The sequence below is a fragment of the Pogona vitticeps genome, chromosome 3 (assembly GCF_051106095.1).
Source record: "Pogona vitticeps strain Pit_001003342236 chromosome 3, PviZW2.1, whole genome shotgun sequence".
Taxonomy (NCBI): domain Eukaryota; kingdom Metazoa; phylum Chordata; class Lepidosauria; order Squamata; family Agamidae; genus Pogona; species Pogona vitticeps.
Genome location: NC_135785.1, coordinates 1,836,943 through 1,852,142, shown reverse-complemented (window position 1 = coordinate 1,852,142; position 15,200 = coordinate 1,836,943). Strand labels below are relative to the sequence as shown.

The 15,200-nt window shown below is 53.4% G+C and overlaps 1 protein-coding gene and 1 long non-coding RNA gene across 2 annotated transcripts in view; one reads left to right on the top strand and one right to left on the bottom strand.

Annotated features, from left to right (window-relative positions):
• Window positions 1-15,200, bottom strand: part of LOC144587954 (uncharacterized) — a 494,427-nt gene that overhangs the window by 84,631 nt on the left and 394,596 nt on the right. The window lies entirely within an intron of this gene.
• IL1RAP (interleukin 1 receptor accessory protein) overlaps window positions 12,174-15,200 on the top strand; it is a 65,914-nt gene continuing 62,887 nt past the window's right edge. The window contains exon 1 of the mRNA XM_072996377.2: window positions 12,174-12,281. The gene's annotated coding sequence lies outside the window, so the exon portion shown is untranslated. The remainder of the gene's footprint in view (window positions 12,282-15,200) is intronic.

Sequence of the window (15,200 nt, the reverse complement as noted above, 5' to 3'; positions counted from 1 at the left end):
CCTTTCTCCCAGAAACACTTCTCAGCATTCCCGTGGCATCAAAATCAACCTGGCAGACACACATTATCATGCCACCTATGACATGCATCCTCAAATAATTAACACCCCTGCGTTAACGAACCCTTGTCACTTGAGCTGGAATGATCCATAACCCACACAAAGCTTTTCACGGTTGGGTTGTCTGCAATTTGGAGAGACGCCACTTCTCTCACACACATCAACTTTTGTGGGCCGAATCCAGTTTGTCAGACCATTGCAATGAATCTTTAAGGTTTCACAATATTTTTGCCTCTTTTTTTGTTTTTCTGATAGTATTGCAGTGGGTTTGTAACTATAAGATGCGATGTGCCATTTCTTAAACGCTGAAATTTTACAACGTTGCATGCTGTCTGTACTTCTGAGTGACTGGGAGAGGCTTTTTCTGGGCAGGGGTGGCTGTCAATCTAATCAGGATGAACCAGTCCTTCCTTCCTATGTCTTCAAAGAGAGACCCATCTCTCTGCTGAGTGTTCTCTTTCTCTCCCTATTTTGTTGTTGTTTAGTTGTAAAGTCCTGTCCGACTCTTCGTGACCCCATGGACCAGAGCACGCCAGGACGTCCTGTCTTCCACTGCCTCCCAGAGTTGGGCCACATTCATGTTGGTCGCTTTGATGACGCTGTCCAACCATCTCATCCTCTGTCGTCCCCTTCTCCTCTTGCCCTCACACTTTCCCAACATCAGGGTCTGTTCCAGGGAGTCTTCTCTTCTCATGAGATGGCCAAAGTACTGGAGCCTCAGCTTCAGGATCTGTCCTTCCAGTGAGCACTCAGGGTTGATTTCCTTCAAAATGGATAGGTTTGTTCTCCTTGCAGTCCAGGGGACTCTCAGGAGTCTCCTCCAGCACCACAATTCAAAGGCATCAATTCTTCGGCGGTCAGCCTTCTTCTTTATGGTCTAGCTCTCACTTCCATACGTCACTACAGGAAAAACCATAGCTTTGACTATTTGGACTTTTGTTGGCAAGGTGATGTCTCTGCTTTTTAAGATGCTGTCAGAGTTTGTCATCGCTTTCCTCCCAAGAAGAAGGCGTCTTGTAATTTCGTGGCTGCTGTCACCATCTGCAGTGATCATGGAGCCCAACCCTCCCTATAGTCTAGTCAGGAGTTTCTTGGGTTTGTCTTTCATCTGTCCACATCTGTAAGTAATGAAACATGCCGGCCACAGAGACTGGCGAAACATTAGGAGGAAAAACCTTCGGAACACGGCCAAACAGCCCGAAAAACCTACAACCACCATTGGATCTCACCTGTGAAAGCCTTCGAGAAGACAATGAAACATTTTAATTGTTTCTCGTATAAATGTCTCAGAGAGAGTTATTGAGAGTGTAAATACCCATTAATGAGGAAAGGGGTGGACTATCTGGTGAACTTGTAGCTATTCTGCTCTGTGAATTTCTGTATTTCGACCGTGTAGCAAAAATGGAAGTCTGCAACTCTTTACATGGCCATTACTCCCCTGAAGCAGGTGACACAACATCCATGAAATAAATGTAGAAAAGGACAGTGTATAAAAATTCTCCCATAGACCCCAGCTCCAAAATCCCTCCCCACATGGCCAGGGGAGAGGCCGTCCTTGGGCAGATGATTGACTTCGCCACTCAGATGGAAGCTGCCTGGATGCAGCGGGGAGCGGGGGATATTTCACAGTGGGTGAGCATCTCGTTGGGCGAACAAGGCCATGAAGGAGCTCAAACAGCCAAAACGGAAAGGCTGGCATCATGAAGAACAGGCCCGCCCGTGCCTGCGCATGTTAAAACATGTAGCAAGATGCAAACGAGGGAGAAGGTCCAAGCAGGTGGGGGGGGCAGGTGGGGATGGGAGGAAAATCAGGAAAAGGACCCAACAGCAGGAACAGGGCACAATACTTCTCAATTCCTCTTGGCTCTGGGAATCAATGTAAAGAATTAGGAGGGTGGGGATTCAGGATCGTCAGCAGCCCATTTTAGACCAGGAGGACTCGGTTAAGAAGATGAGAAATTATGGGCGCGTCCTTCTGCTCTTACAGGGATTGCTGCCTCCCCCACTGAGCTTGGGAGGAAAGGCACACGGGATGGGAGGTGGGTGGGAAGGTAATTACAGAACACATCCTTGGACCATTGTTTTGTTCTCTTCTGGAGGTTTCCACCAGCCGGTGGCTGTAGAAAATATTAATCCATGACCCCCTTCATCCTGTTGGGAGTCAGAGTTCAGGCGTTCTTTTTTAATCATGGGCACCTTGGCCTTTTTGGGGACATGAGAACTCTGCTAACAAGGCCGCGTCAGTCACAAATAAAGCCCAAGGACCGAAAAATAATGGGCCCGGATAATTGAAGTGGAAACGGGAGATTCCATCAGGCATCTTTCTCATCTTTCTCTCCTTCTCTCTCCTGCCTGCTTGCAACTCAAGAGATGCAAGCTTCGAGACTCTCTAGTGTAATTTCTTGCCCGTACATCCAGTCCTCCTGCAAGTGTTCTTTCATCAGGTCTGAACTCATCCGTGGACAGCCTGTTGCAACCCCCCCCCCGCGGACCCCCAGTTTTCAGTTTCCACCCTGGTTATTGCTCACCGGTGCTTTTCATGGTTATATGCTGCATGCATGTGCAGGCAGAGACTCAAGAAGAAAAGAATCGCTCGAGCCAAGAATAAAGGAGAACCATTCGTTTGTAGAGTGTCGTTCCCATAAACTGAGGCCCTTTTTCCTGAGACATTCCAGATGAAAACGAGGGTCTGGGCAAGAAAGAGTGACCGGCAGTGAGGGATGTCAGCAAGGACTGACCTTGGGTCCCACCACTGGAAGGAAGCTGGGGTACCCTTCAACAACGAACAGGCAGAGAAACACACCACACCATCCAATTTCTTGGGGGAGGGTCACAGCTCCCGTATGCCCTATGGAATGGGGGATACAGACCAGGTGAAGCTGGATTGAAATCTCCAATAAGGGAGTGATGGCTCTTTGTCCTGCTGTTTATCCTGTCTTCTTCACTGCTCCTTTCAGTATCTATTCCATCAGCAGCTGAGTTTGAGTGCTAATCACCAGTAGGTCCAAACCTCTGACACAGGTATGAGGGACAGTAAGAACCGTTTCTCCACTGGATCAATATCTGCTGATTCACTTATCCAGGATCTGCAAATATTAAAAATATTAAAAGGAAAATCCTACAGAATTAGGTTTCTAAAGATGAAGTTACCAGAACTGGCCACTAGAGGGAGGCAGAGACCTTGGCTACCTCTGTGATGAGCTGGGTTTTTGAGTTAAAGCCTTGTAAGGAATATGGGGTTTTGTAATTAAGAAATGAGCAAGAGAGGTTCCATCTTGTTTCTTTGTATAAAGTATCTTTGCTATACTAACAGGTTGTTTTCTAGGAGAGCAGAGAGAATGTTATTCTGATAGCCTGAGAAAAGGACTCGGTGTGATTAGATGGGAATTGTTGTGACTTTTTGCGAAACCACAGTAAACCCAAATAACATCTGGTGTGTATGGGAAAGAAGTCATGTGGTGCAACAGGACTGTTTGCCTAGTAACGAACTCTGATTGGATGACATCGTGGGAAGGTGCGATGAGCCCTTGCCAGTTACTCTTGAAAAAGGAACTTTTTGCCTATGGACATTGTCTTTCAAGACCGACCCTTCAGTCATTCGTGACACATGGGACTAATCATTACTATACTGGATTACCCTTGGACTTATGGGCTTTTTCCTAAGGACTATGCATGGACTATTTCCTATGGACTGTTACCTATGGAATACTCTTTATGAACTTCTTTTCTCGAAATACTTCATATGGACTATACTCTTGGACTTTTCTAAGGACAATGGGACTTTTACTGGATTTTTCTTTTTAGTACAGGATTTTTGTTCTACAGGATCACTGAGGACTATAGCCTTTTCATAACCTATTTGGATTATTTTGTTTTTAATAGTGAATTACTGAACTGGTACTGTTGTTTTTCTTTTTTTTGGCTTTTTGTATTTTTGTAAGGTTTTTGAACACTTTTCTATTTTTCATGTTTTCTTTCCCTCACTACAGAGTTGTAAATAACTAACACAATGCTTATTTTCTTGCTTTGGCTTAGTTTGGTTTTGATACCTAGTAACATGCTTATTCTTTAATAAAATAAAGATTATAAAAATCAATTGGTTTCCCGAACAGTACACTTGTCATAGGTCATCTGAGAGGGCTACCTCGGCCTAGCTTACTTAGAGTCCTCCCTGTGGTGCAAGATAAGTCTCAGGACTACAAAGCCCACATGGTTTTATTTCAGTAATAGAAAAAGGGCACAAGGGCATCTTATGTGGGCAGACCTGTAAGATGGAGTGCTGTAGCATGGCTAGCTGAGTTTGGACTCACTCAGCCCATTTTAGCGTGTGCAAACTCCTGATTGCTCTCTGTCCAGGCTTACACGTGTGTTTTCGAACCCGTGTTTGCTCGCAACCTCTAGTGGTCACTTTGCTCAAATGTTCATTATAATTTGCCCCCCCCCAATCTTCTGCATCCCCTACCTTATCCTAAATTGTTAATAAAAAAATAATTTGCCACTTTCACTCTCCACAGGGTGTGGAGGGGTGGGGCTCGGAAACAATCCCTCTTGAATACGGGTTCCTACTGTATATTTTGTTCCACTGGAGCATTTCCTGTCTCATCCTTTTGTCCGGCGTTTGGCTTGTGTGATTAGGGCCGTTGCTGGTCACGTCCATGCCACCTCATTGAGCTGCTCACAGTGTAAGATGGGAAGGGCAGCTCTTTCCTCCAGCATTTTGTTCCCACTCCCCAGCATCATCCACCTGTCAGTTCAGCGCTATTTCACTTGCTGAACATTAAAAAAAGAGGAGGGATTTTTTAATGTTGGCAAAAGGAGTAAATGCCAGGAGACTAGTGATAATGCAGAGAAGGGCAAGGGAGGGGGGAGGGGGTGCTGGGTGACAAACGGACTCTTGAACCTCACCTTCCCACAACAAACATTTCGGTGTGAATGGCGACCGTGATTTAAATACTGTACCAGGGTGCAGCATAGGGCAGTTTCTGCCAATTGGGGAGAGGGTCAACCTTCCACATACATAGTTATGCCTTAAGGTGTCCAGTGTACTGAGTAATCCTTAGCCATCACCTCTCTCCTCCTCCTTAATCAACCTCAGAGGGTTGTTGTGGAGAGGACATTGGGATAATCCCATGTATGTTGCTCTCAGCGCCTTGGAAGCAGCGCGAAATAAATGGAAGGGCCACCTCTGTAGGGCTCACAGTTCTGGAGAGAAGAGATGCTGGAAAAGAAGCCAAGCTTTGGACAACAGAGGGCGCCCTTGTCGCTCTGCATGGACCCCGGTCTCGCCCTCTATCAGTCCCCCCCTTCCTGCACCACACTCACTTTGCTGTGCCCCCCCCCACTGCTCTTCCCAGACTTCCAATGGGAGAAGAAAGTTGAAACCTTTCATGCTAAAAGACATGTTTCGGCATTGTGCTGCTTTGGCTCGTGATAAGAAGTCCTCCCGATTCGTCCATGAATGGAGGAGACCGCTTTCTCCAGCAAAAGAGGGTGAAGAAGAAAGGACAGCTTTGCAAAATGGCAGTGCAGGAGGCACCTTCTCTGGTCTGGTGAATATTTGTGAGAAAGACAGCGCGGCAAACCGTGCAAGGAAATTAAAGAGGTTGGCCGAACCGGAGGTGTTTGGATGGAAATGTGTAGAAATGTCTCATGTGCATTCTCCCTTCCCAACCAGAACAGAGCAAACGTGGCCTGTCATGATGGAAAATAGGTAGTCCAAGCTTTCCTGCTGCCTGAGGCAGGAAGATAAGAGGAGCCCCCCCACCCCCACTGTACAGAGGCTGCCAGAATCCCCCGTAGCAAGGGCTGTGAGACAGAGACCCCTCGCTGCTCCACGACACTCCTCTAGTTTGCCCAGCAACTGAACCCGATTCCATGGCCCAAGAGGGGTGGTTAGTGGTCTTTGAGCCCGGCTGGAGCCAGTGGCCCTGCAGTGCCTTGGCCCCCAACGATCCCCACAGAGCCTGGCATTTTTCAAAGCAGGTTGGTGGGTGAAAGGAAGGAAGGAAGGACAGATAGGGAGAAGGAAGGAAGGAAAGTGCTGATGATGAACAGAAGGAAGGAAGGATCTGATGATAGAAGGAAGGAAGGAAGGAAGGAAGGAAGGAAGGAAGGAAGGAAGGAAGGAAGGAAGGAAGGAAGGAAGGAAGGAAGGAAGGAAGGAAGGAAGGATGGATGGATGGATGGATGGATGGATGGATGGATGGATGGACAGGGAGAAAACAAGGAAGGAAGGAAGGAAGGAAGGAAGGAAGGAAGGAAGGAAGGAAGGAAGGAAGGAAGGAAGGAAGGAAGGAAGGAAGGAAGGAAGGAAGGAAGGAAGGAAGGAGTTGATGCTGGAAGGAAGGAAGGAAGGAAGGAAGGAAGGAAGGAAGGAAGGAAGGAAGGAAGGAAGGAAGGAAGGAAGGAGCCGATGCTGGAAGGAAGGAAGGAAGGAAGGAAGGAAGGAAGGAAGGAAGGAAGGAAGGAAGGAAGGAAGGAAGGAAGGAAGGAAGGAAGGAAGGAAGGAAGGACAGATAGGGAGAAGGAAGGAAGGAAAGAGTTGATGATGAACAGAAGGAAGGAAGGAAGGATCTGATGATGGATGGATGGAAGGAAGGAAGGAAGGAAGGAAGGAAGGAAGGAAGGAAGGAAGGAAGGAAGGAAGGAAGGAAGGAAGGAAGGAAGGAAGGAAGGAAGGACGGACGGACGGACGGACGGACGGACAGATAGGGAGAAGGAAGGAAGGAAAGAGTTGATGATGAACAGAAGGAAGGAAGGAAGGATCTGATGATGGATGGAAGGAAGGAAGGAAGGAAGGAAGGAAGGAAGGACAGATAGGGAGAAGGAAGGAAGGAAAGAGTTGATGATGAACAGAAGGAAGGAAGGAAGGATCTGATGATGGATGGATGGATGAATGGATGGCTTCTTTCTAAAAGTCACCAACGGCCTCAAGTTCTTGGCCAAGAAGTGGCTCCAGGTGGCCGGCCATTCTGGCCAGAGCAGCGGTGTCTTGCTTCACGAGGGTCCATGGCAAGGCCGGCCTCGGTCTTTAAAATGCGACGGGGCTCTTGGCTGGCTGTCCTGCAGGGGCCTGACGGAGATGTTGGTCTGGGCAAAAGGCGCACGTCCCTGGCTGTTCAGGATGGACTAAGCAGGAGCCTCTGGATGGCTAGAACCAAACTGAATTTTTCTTCTCATTTGTATTGCTTTCGGCAGCTGACGTGGAAGGTGGAGGGTGCCTGAGGCAGGAAGATAAGAGGAGCCCCCCCCACTGTTTTCACCTCCCTGAGCATCACTTCCTCCATTAATACGGCAGCTTTGGGAGTCCTACGAAGCCACTCAAATGGGAAAAAAAGATTCTGGCTAAACATTAGGATGAACGGCCTGATGGTAGGAGCGCTTGGTCCATCAGTGGAACAAACGACAGACGACAGGGGAAGGTGAGGGACTCCGACTTCGTAGGAAATGTTCACACCGAGTCCGTTGGGGGATGTGTCAGCTGTGTATTTCCTACAATGGTGTCTGCCTGGGGCAGACTAGATGAGCCTTGGAGGAACCTGTCCTTCCTCTGTAGCTTTTCAGGGATGATTTGTGGGGTGCAGGACCACAACAAATCTGAAGCTTTCCTTTTAGGAAAGTGCAAAAGCCCACACCACAAATTTGTTTTCCCTTTTCAATTGGATTTTCCCCCTCCCCCTGTCCTGAGCAGCAAGTTTCAACAGAAAATCCATCTTCTTAATTGCATTTCACAGATTTTTCTCTTCCCTCGGCCACCCTTCCAAGGTGGCTCGTGGTTCACTTCAGTTTAAAGCAGCGTTTTTTGTGGGTTCGTTTTTTCGTCCCGTCCTCCATACATATATCCACATGTGCTTCTTTTGCAGCTGCTGCCTGCTTAAATGTAGTACTAGTTTTAAAGCTGCATAAAGCAGCTTTTATTTTGGGGAGAGGGAGTCACTTCCAAATGCGGTTGGATGATGATAGTTTTGCTTGGCTGGGGAGCTGAAATATCATCTGAACATATTTTCCTTCTTGCAGAAAGGCTAACATGTTGGAAGGATGTTTTATCAAAGAAATATTTACAGAACACCGATCCACCTGAGTATGGTCAGTGATTTAAAAGCACACATAGCATTTCTGAGCTTCCCATTTCATAATTCCACAACCAGAAGGTGAGAATTTTGAGACCCCCATTTTTTGGTCTCCATTTCAGGAGTATTCACATGTACTTGTCTCTTTTAAACAATTTTTAGGGTGTGCAGAAGCCCTCACCTCTCGACTGAGACTCGTACCCAAAGATAGAGAAGTCCAGATTGGGGGAGACACCCCCTCTTACTCTTGAGGAGACATTCCAATCTGCTCCATCCTTCGTCTGTCACTTTATCCGTCTGTTTCCAGATCTCTACTTAGAAGAAAAATGTCCATGAAGAGAGGGGATGCAAATGGCTATAGGCTTTAGTGGCACCAGGACTGTGTGACCTGGCCACTCAAAGCCCTTACGGCAGCCATCCTTCCACATCTACACGTTATCAATGGATAGTGTGATAATATTTCCCTAACTTTTTGTAAACTCAGCTGGAAAGAAGGCTGGAAGAGGAAGGAAGGAATTAAGAAAGGAAGAGAGAAGGAAGGAAGGAAGGAAGGAAGGAAGGAAGGAAGGAAGGAAGGAAGGAAGGAAGGAAGGAAGGAAGGAAGGAAGGAAGGAAGGAAGGAAGGAAGGAAGGAAGGAAAAGACGATTTCAGGGCACAAAGAGGATCTTTAAAGAGAGCAGTCCAAGGCCTTCTTTCTCCTGCAGATTTACAAAATGGCTGCCCACGGATCACACAAATGCCCCCAAGTCTGTCGCTTTGTGCACATATGTCTGAAGATTATGAGACACACACCTGAACATTTTTAATAAGGTGCGACTCCTCGGCCTCGGTCGCAGCAGGAGGGCCGAGATTCAAAAGCAAGCCAAGAATGGATGGGATTTTAATTGCAATCCGGCTTTTAATTGCAGTCCTCAGCCCCTTTTTTCCGTTGGGTTGAAAGGAGAGGGAGGTTCTCAAGAAGGAGAAAGACAAACTCAGCCAGAAAAAGAAGAAACATGCAAATTGAGCAAATGGGACCAAACAGGAAGTGCCTTGTAGTTAAACATGTTGTAAAAATCTTGCAGGGTTTCTTTCTCCCATGTTTTAGTATTTTAAAACGCAGGTTCTTTCTGTTGGGCATACAGAACCTGTTCCTGGGTACAGGGACTCAAGAGGTTCTGGCACACGCTGCAGATGGGAGCATAGCTGCCGCGCCAGGTGGCGGCCTTCCACTTGTGCCAGGAGGCACTGGGGATCAAGGCCGTCCACCCCACGAGGGGCCAGCAGGGCCGGCCGGCCTTGGACCCCACTTCTCACCTGAAGAAGGAGAGGCAGGAGCCGCCTCTGCTCTCCAGCCCAGGAAAAAAGCAGCAGGGGCCACCCTCTCTCTCTCTGCACGGGGCTGGGTGTTTCCTGGAAGGAAAGGAAGGCCACGGAAACGGCGGGTGCTCCAAAAAACCCCGGTTTGGAGCGTTACCTGCAGCGCCGAGGACCGCTCTCTAGAGCCGGAGGGGGCCCTCCTGCAACCTTGCTCCCCACCTCCCTGAGCACCAAGTGGGCTGGTCCTGTCCCAGTTCAGTGCCCGCGGATTACAATGGGGCTGCAGCCGTGGTTTTTCCAGGCATTGCGTCATATCCTGAAACCTTTTTTCTTGCACTCTCTTGGCTGGCGATCAAATGCCATACACGCCATCGCATTCTTTATGGCCGAGGAGGGGAGGAAACTGCAGCGAAACCTGGGGGGGGGGGGGAGAAGAGAAAGCTGGAGCCAAGCAGTGGTGGGGATTGTAGCGGGGAGTCACGTCCTGCAGGAAAGGTCTTCTGGATTGCTTCCAGCAAATGGCCTGAGAGGGTCTCTCTCCCCCCCCCCCGGTAAAGAATGGCCTGCCAATGGGGCTTGTGCCCAGACACACAATTCTTGGCAGGTGTGCATTTTAGCCCTCCCTGAGCTAAAATAATCTCATATATCATAAACACACACCATGGAAGATTTAGTGCTGCCTGCTCCACGTTTGGTTAATGCTGCCCCCCCCCCCAGCTAAAATAATCTCATATATCATAAAGCAATCTCATCATCATCTCATCTCAGAACGACAGAGCTGGACTGATCCACCATGATCCTAGGGAGGCCCAGTAGGGAATGCCTATGGGGACCCATAAAAATGGGTTCGTATTTGCCCCTTGGTATTCATATGGGGGGGGGTCTCCGGAATTGAAGAATAGGGTCAAAGAGTGGACGAATCAGCCATTTCTTACAAATATCACAACGATTTGTCTTTTGTTTGTCCCCATGTGGAATCATCACGTCCAACCCTTGTCAAGGAGACATGGGTGGGGAGATTTGAAACCCCCCCCCCCCACTGCTGCCTCCACAGCCAGATCCTGAAGCCACTGATCTGCCCAAAGGGAGAGAAAAGTGAACAGGCCACCCGATGACGCCTGTCTGTGTGTGTGTGTGGGTCTCTGGAGTCTTCTCTCCTGGGCTTCCTGTGGGTCAGAGAGAGACCGCCTGGAGGCTGACGTTTTAGGTAGATGCTTCGGCTCTCTTGGGGGGCACCGGGGAGCCCCAAACACACCTGAAGCCTTGAGGAAAGGGCATTCCACCTTACCCACCCCACCCCCTCCTTCAAAGCCAACTATCCGACAGTCCAGGTTTGCCCATAAATTGTGGGCCAATTATGGGTTTTTATCGAATCAGCCCCCCCGGAGGAGCTTCGCTTGCCACGTCAAGCCACGTGAGGTCTTTCAGGGAGGCCCCCCCCCTTCCACTCCCACCCTGGTTGAGCCCCAGAGCTTTTACATCTCTGATTCAGAGATCTCCTATTTGTATCTTTGTTATTGTGGGCTTTGTCACCGTTTTTTTTTTTTTTAAATCAGTGCAGGGTCTCCCTTCCGTCTTGACATCGATGTGAGGGTTTTATCATATTCACTATGTGTCAAATTCATGTGACCCCCCCCCCTCAAGAGTCGTGCCCTGGCACGAGCAGGGGAGATGCATCAAACTGATAGAACAAACAAACGGGGCTTCCATGACAACACAGGACCCCCCCCCCCAAATTTGGTCTCTGAAAGGACAGATGGGGGGAGGGGCCCCCGCTCCCCCTCCCCAGTTCAAGGTCTGCGGAGGAAAGCTTCCAAGCGCAGGCCGGGAGGAGAGGCGCTGCACTCTGCACGTGCGCCAAGCGCGTCTTTCCTCCTCCCAAGGGGTTTTCCTCGGGCTCCTCCACTTTTCGCCCTGCCCAAAAAGTTCTGGGTCCAAGTCCGTTTCCGGGTGGGGTGGGCGGGGGGGTGCGCTCCGCTCTGCTGCAGGCAAGCTTTGGGGGAGGGCACGCGCGAGTGAGGGGGGGGGAGAGGGAGAGGTTTCCCTGGACGGCCCCCCCCTCCTTCCCGCGGGCGCGCCATCCATCCAGCGGGGCGCTTTCAGCGCTTCCCCCCCCCCCCGCCAGCCTTCTCGGGCCGCGCTCCACCAGAGGGGAAGACCCGTGGGGCTCCCGCGCCCGACACGCGAGTCGACACGCGCGCCCACCCGGCGGGTCACACGACCCCCCTCCCTCTTGCCTCCGGGAGCCGCGGCGGGCGAAGGAGGACGGGGCGCCTCGCGGGGGGGGGCGTCGAGGGGAGGCGGAGTCGCGGGCGGACACGTTGGCGGAGCTGGGGAGGAGAGTCCTTTCGGGGAGGGGGGGCGCGGGGACTACAAAGCCCAACACTCGCCCCCTCGAAAGAACTTTTTAAATGGAAAAACAAACGCGCACACACACCAAAAAGCCGAACAAAACCCCGCCCGCCGCGGGCGCTCTCGGGGGGGGGGGCGGAGAAGACACGCGCTCCTGCCGCCGCCGCCTCTTCGTCCTCGTCGGGGGGCGAGCCAGGGAAAGGGGCGGGACGGCGGGCGGGCGGGCGAGCGACTCCGACTCGGTCCCGGGGCGCCGCGCCAAGCTCCGCCTGAGCCGGAGCCGGGTTCGGATCCGCCCCCCCCCCTCCCCGGCCCGGCCCGGCCCTTCGCCGTCGGAGGCTCCAATCCGGGCGCCCGCGGGGAGGAGCCCGGCTGCCGGGAAGGAAGGAAGGAAGGAAGGAAGGGGCCGCCCGCCCGCCCGCTCGCCCGGCCCCCGCGCCGCGCAGCCCAGCCGAGCCGAGCCGAGCGCCGCGGAGCGCCACGCCGCCGGGGAGCGCGGCCAGGTGGGTGCCCGAGGAGCGGCCGGGCGGGCGGGCTGGAGGGAGGGAAGGGGCGGCGGCGGCGGGGAGGCGGGGAGGCGCCCCTGGGCAGCCGGGGGCGGCTCTTGCTCTCCCCTCCCCGGGCGCGGCGTGGCGCGGAGGGGCCTCCGGGAGGGGGCTGCCCCAGCGCCCCCCCCTCGGAGTTCGTTGGTGGCCGGCGAGGCGCCCCCTTTTCCGACGCTGGCCGGCCCGCCCGGGAGAAGGCGGTGGGTCTCGTGTGTGTGCGCGGGGGGGGGGGGAAGAGCCCGGCTTGACGGAAGGGGGGCAGTCAAGGGGAGCGGGCCTTTTGGGGTTCCCCCTTTGCAAGATGGGGGGGCGCTCTGGGAGGAGGTCCCGCCGGGTGGGCAACCCGCGCCCGGATCCTGCGCGCCTGGAGAGGCGGCTCCCTATGCCCCTCCGTGTGTGTGTGTGTGTGTGTGTGTGTGGAGTGGGGGGGAAAGGGGACCACCTAAGGAGAGTCCCGCCTCGCGCCCCCTTCCCCCCCTTCCCCCCTTCCTTTCTCCTCCTCTTGCCGGCCCCGCCGTCCGAGGGAATCCGGGCTCCGGCCCCGACTTTGGCGCGCCTCCTTCCGGGCGGGGGGCGAGCCTTGCGAGGACCCTTGCGGGGGTCGAGGAGGGGCGGAGATGGGGGGGTGGACGGAGAGGAGGGCTCTTGGCCCCTGACCCTCTCTCTGGGGGGGGCAGGGAGGGCTGCCGAGGAGCGCCTCCCTCCCTCCCTTCCTCGAGGGTCTCCTGCCAAGGAGGGGCGGGAGAGCGCCTTCCCTTCCCTTCCCGGCGATCCCCGAAGGGAGGTCCGAGTTCTCCTCCTCCTCCTCCTCCTCCTCCTCTCGTGGCCGGCCGAGGAGGGTGAGGTGCTTAAGGGCAGGCTCAGGCGGAAGGCACCCCCCCGGGGGCCCGCTGGCCTGCCCGGCCGGGCTGGTTTTGCAGCCCTCTCCCTCCCTTCCCTGGAGGGAGGGAGGGAGGGAGGAGGTGGATCCTCGCACCTGCCGGGAAGCGCTGCTGGGACCTCCGCCCACCTCTCTGGGAGACAGGTGCGGTTTTCCAGGAAGGTGCTTCTCTCCTCTGTGGGCACAGCCCGTCGGGGGGGGGGAGCTTTTAGAGATGCCCAGGGCAGAGCCCCCCCCCATGCCCAGGGAAGTCACCCAACCTTTCCTTTAGGGCAGGCAACCAGCTGTCTCCCCCCCCACCACCACCACATGGGCTGCTGAGCTCAGGACCCTCCCGCTCTCCTGGGGCCCTTCAGTTCCACCCGCAGCTGCTCCCGAGTAGTGTGTGTGTGAGAGAGAGAGAGAGAGAGAGAGAGAGGATGGCCGGAGTGCCTGGCAGCTGCTTTGTGGCCCCTCACTTTTCAGCCTTGTGGGCGGCCAGCTTCAAACCGGAAGGGCCGGCTGAGTTGAGGGCCCGGGGTGTGTGTGTATGGCCCCTCTGGTGCGCCAGGGGCCGATGGGCTCCAGTTCCCTTGGGTCTCAGGCAGCCCAGCCGGTGTGAGGGGTGGGGGAGCCGTGGCTGACCAACCCTGGAGGGGCATTGTCCTGCAGGGGAGGAGGCCCTGAACCCCGGAGAGAGAGAGGCCCCAGATTTTGTTCAGGGTCCCCACTTCAGCTGCTGACGTCTTCTGCGTTGGAGCCGGCCTGGGGGTGTGTGTCTCTTTTCTTGAGAGCTTGGAGGGCCTCCTGCGTCTGCAGTTCTGAATAGACCAGGATGAGAGAAGTCCCCGTCCCATCATCCTTGGCCAGCAGAGCCAGCCATAAGTCCTAAGACGGATCATGCCAGGTGAGGCAGACCCGCCGTCTGCTTCTGTGCGAAGCAGCTGCCTTGATTCAGTTCAGACCGAAAGCCGGAGCGGCTAAGCCCGGCTACTTGTCTTGGGACGGGGATGTCTTTGACATTTGAAAATCATTTCTGGTGCTTCTCCCAGGGGTATCCCTCTTCCCTGCAAGCCGTGGCAGGCGGCGCTGCTTTGCGTTTCTGCCCTTTTGACAGGCCGAGCGTGCCGAGGGTCCTTCTCTGTCGGAGAACCTGTCCTTGGAGTAATGCGGAGCGAGGACTGGAATGGTTCCTGTCCTAAATACATTTGGACACCAGGCAAATGCTTCCCCTCCCCTTCCCCCCCCCCCCCCCGGGCATTTGCTAGCCTTTTTTAGCCTGTTTGGATCACACGGGTGGTTGAACGATGCTGTTCCATTCATGCCAGTGTTTGGCCGGTGTGCTCCCCCCCCCCCCCCGGCCACCCCCTGTCCTGTGTTCTGCCTTTGTTTGGTTCTTTTCAGTCCGGCGCTGGGGGCTGCGAGGGCGCGCTGGTGTCTCGAGCTAGGCTTTTAGGCTTCTGCTGCTCCCCGTGCGGAGGGCCTTGAGCGTTCTTTAGTTGAAAAGGGGACTCCTGTCCATTTGGTAAGTAAAGCTGGCATGGGGCTTTATCACTCGGCTGCAGGCAACCTTTCTGTTCCTAAAGACAGTCCCGTCTTGACCTAAAAATGTGCCAGAGCCGTGGGCAAAAATGGCAGAGAGAGAGAGAGAGAGAGAGAGAGAGGAACTAGTCTTGGCTTTGGTGCAACCGGGTGCAGCTTACGTCTGTGCAAATGCTAGCGGATCTTGGCCGGAGTTGGGAAATTTTTACTTTTATGGTCTGTAGTTGCTACATAGCTGGCTGTAGTAGACAGCAGATTCTGACTGGTAGCCTGAAAAATGGCCATTGGCAAGCTTGGATCCTGACCCCTGGCGTGGCCCTCTGCCTCTCTCTCCCCCCCCCCCGACTCTTCCTCTGATGCCGCCTTTAAGTTTCCTCTTGTACTGGCCTCTTTTTGCTTCTTCTGCTTTCCGTGGTCACTTCGTCATCTTCTTTCCTGCCTGCCTGTGCTTTGTCTTGTCATTTTTTAGTGGACAC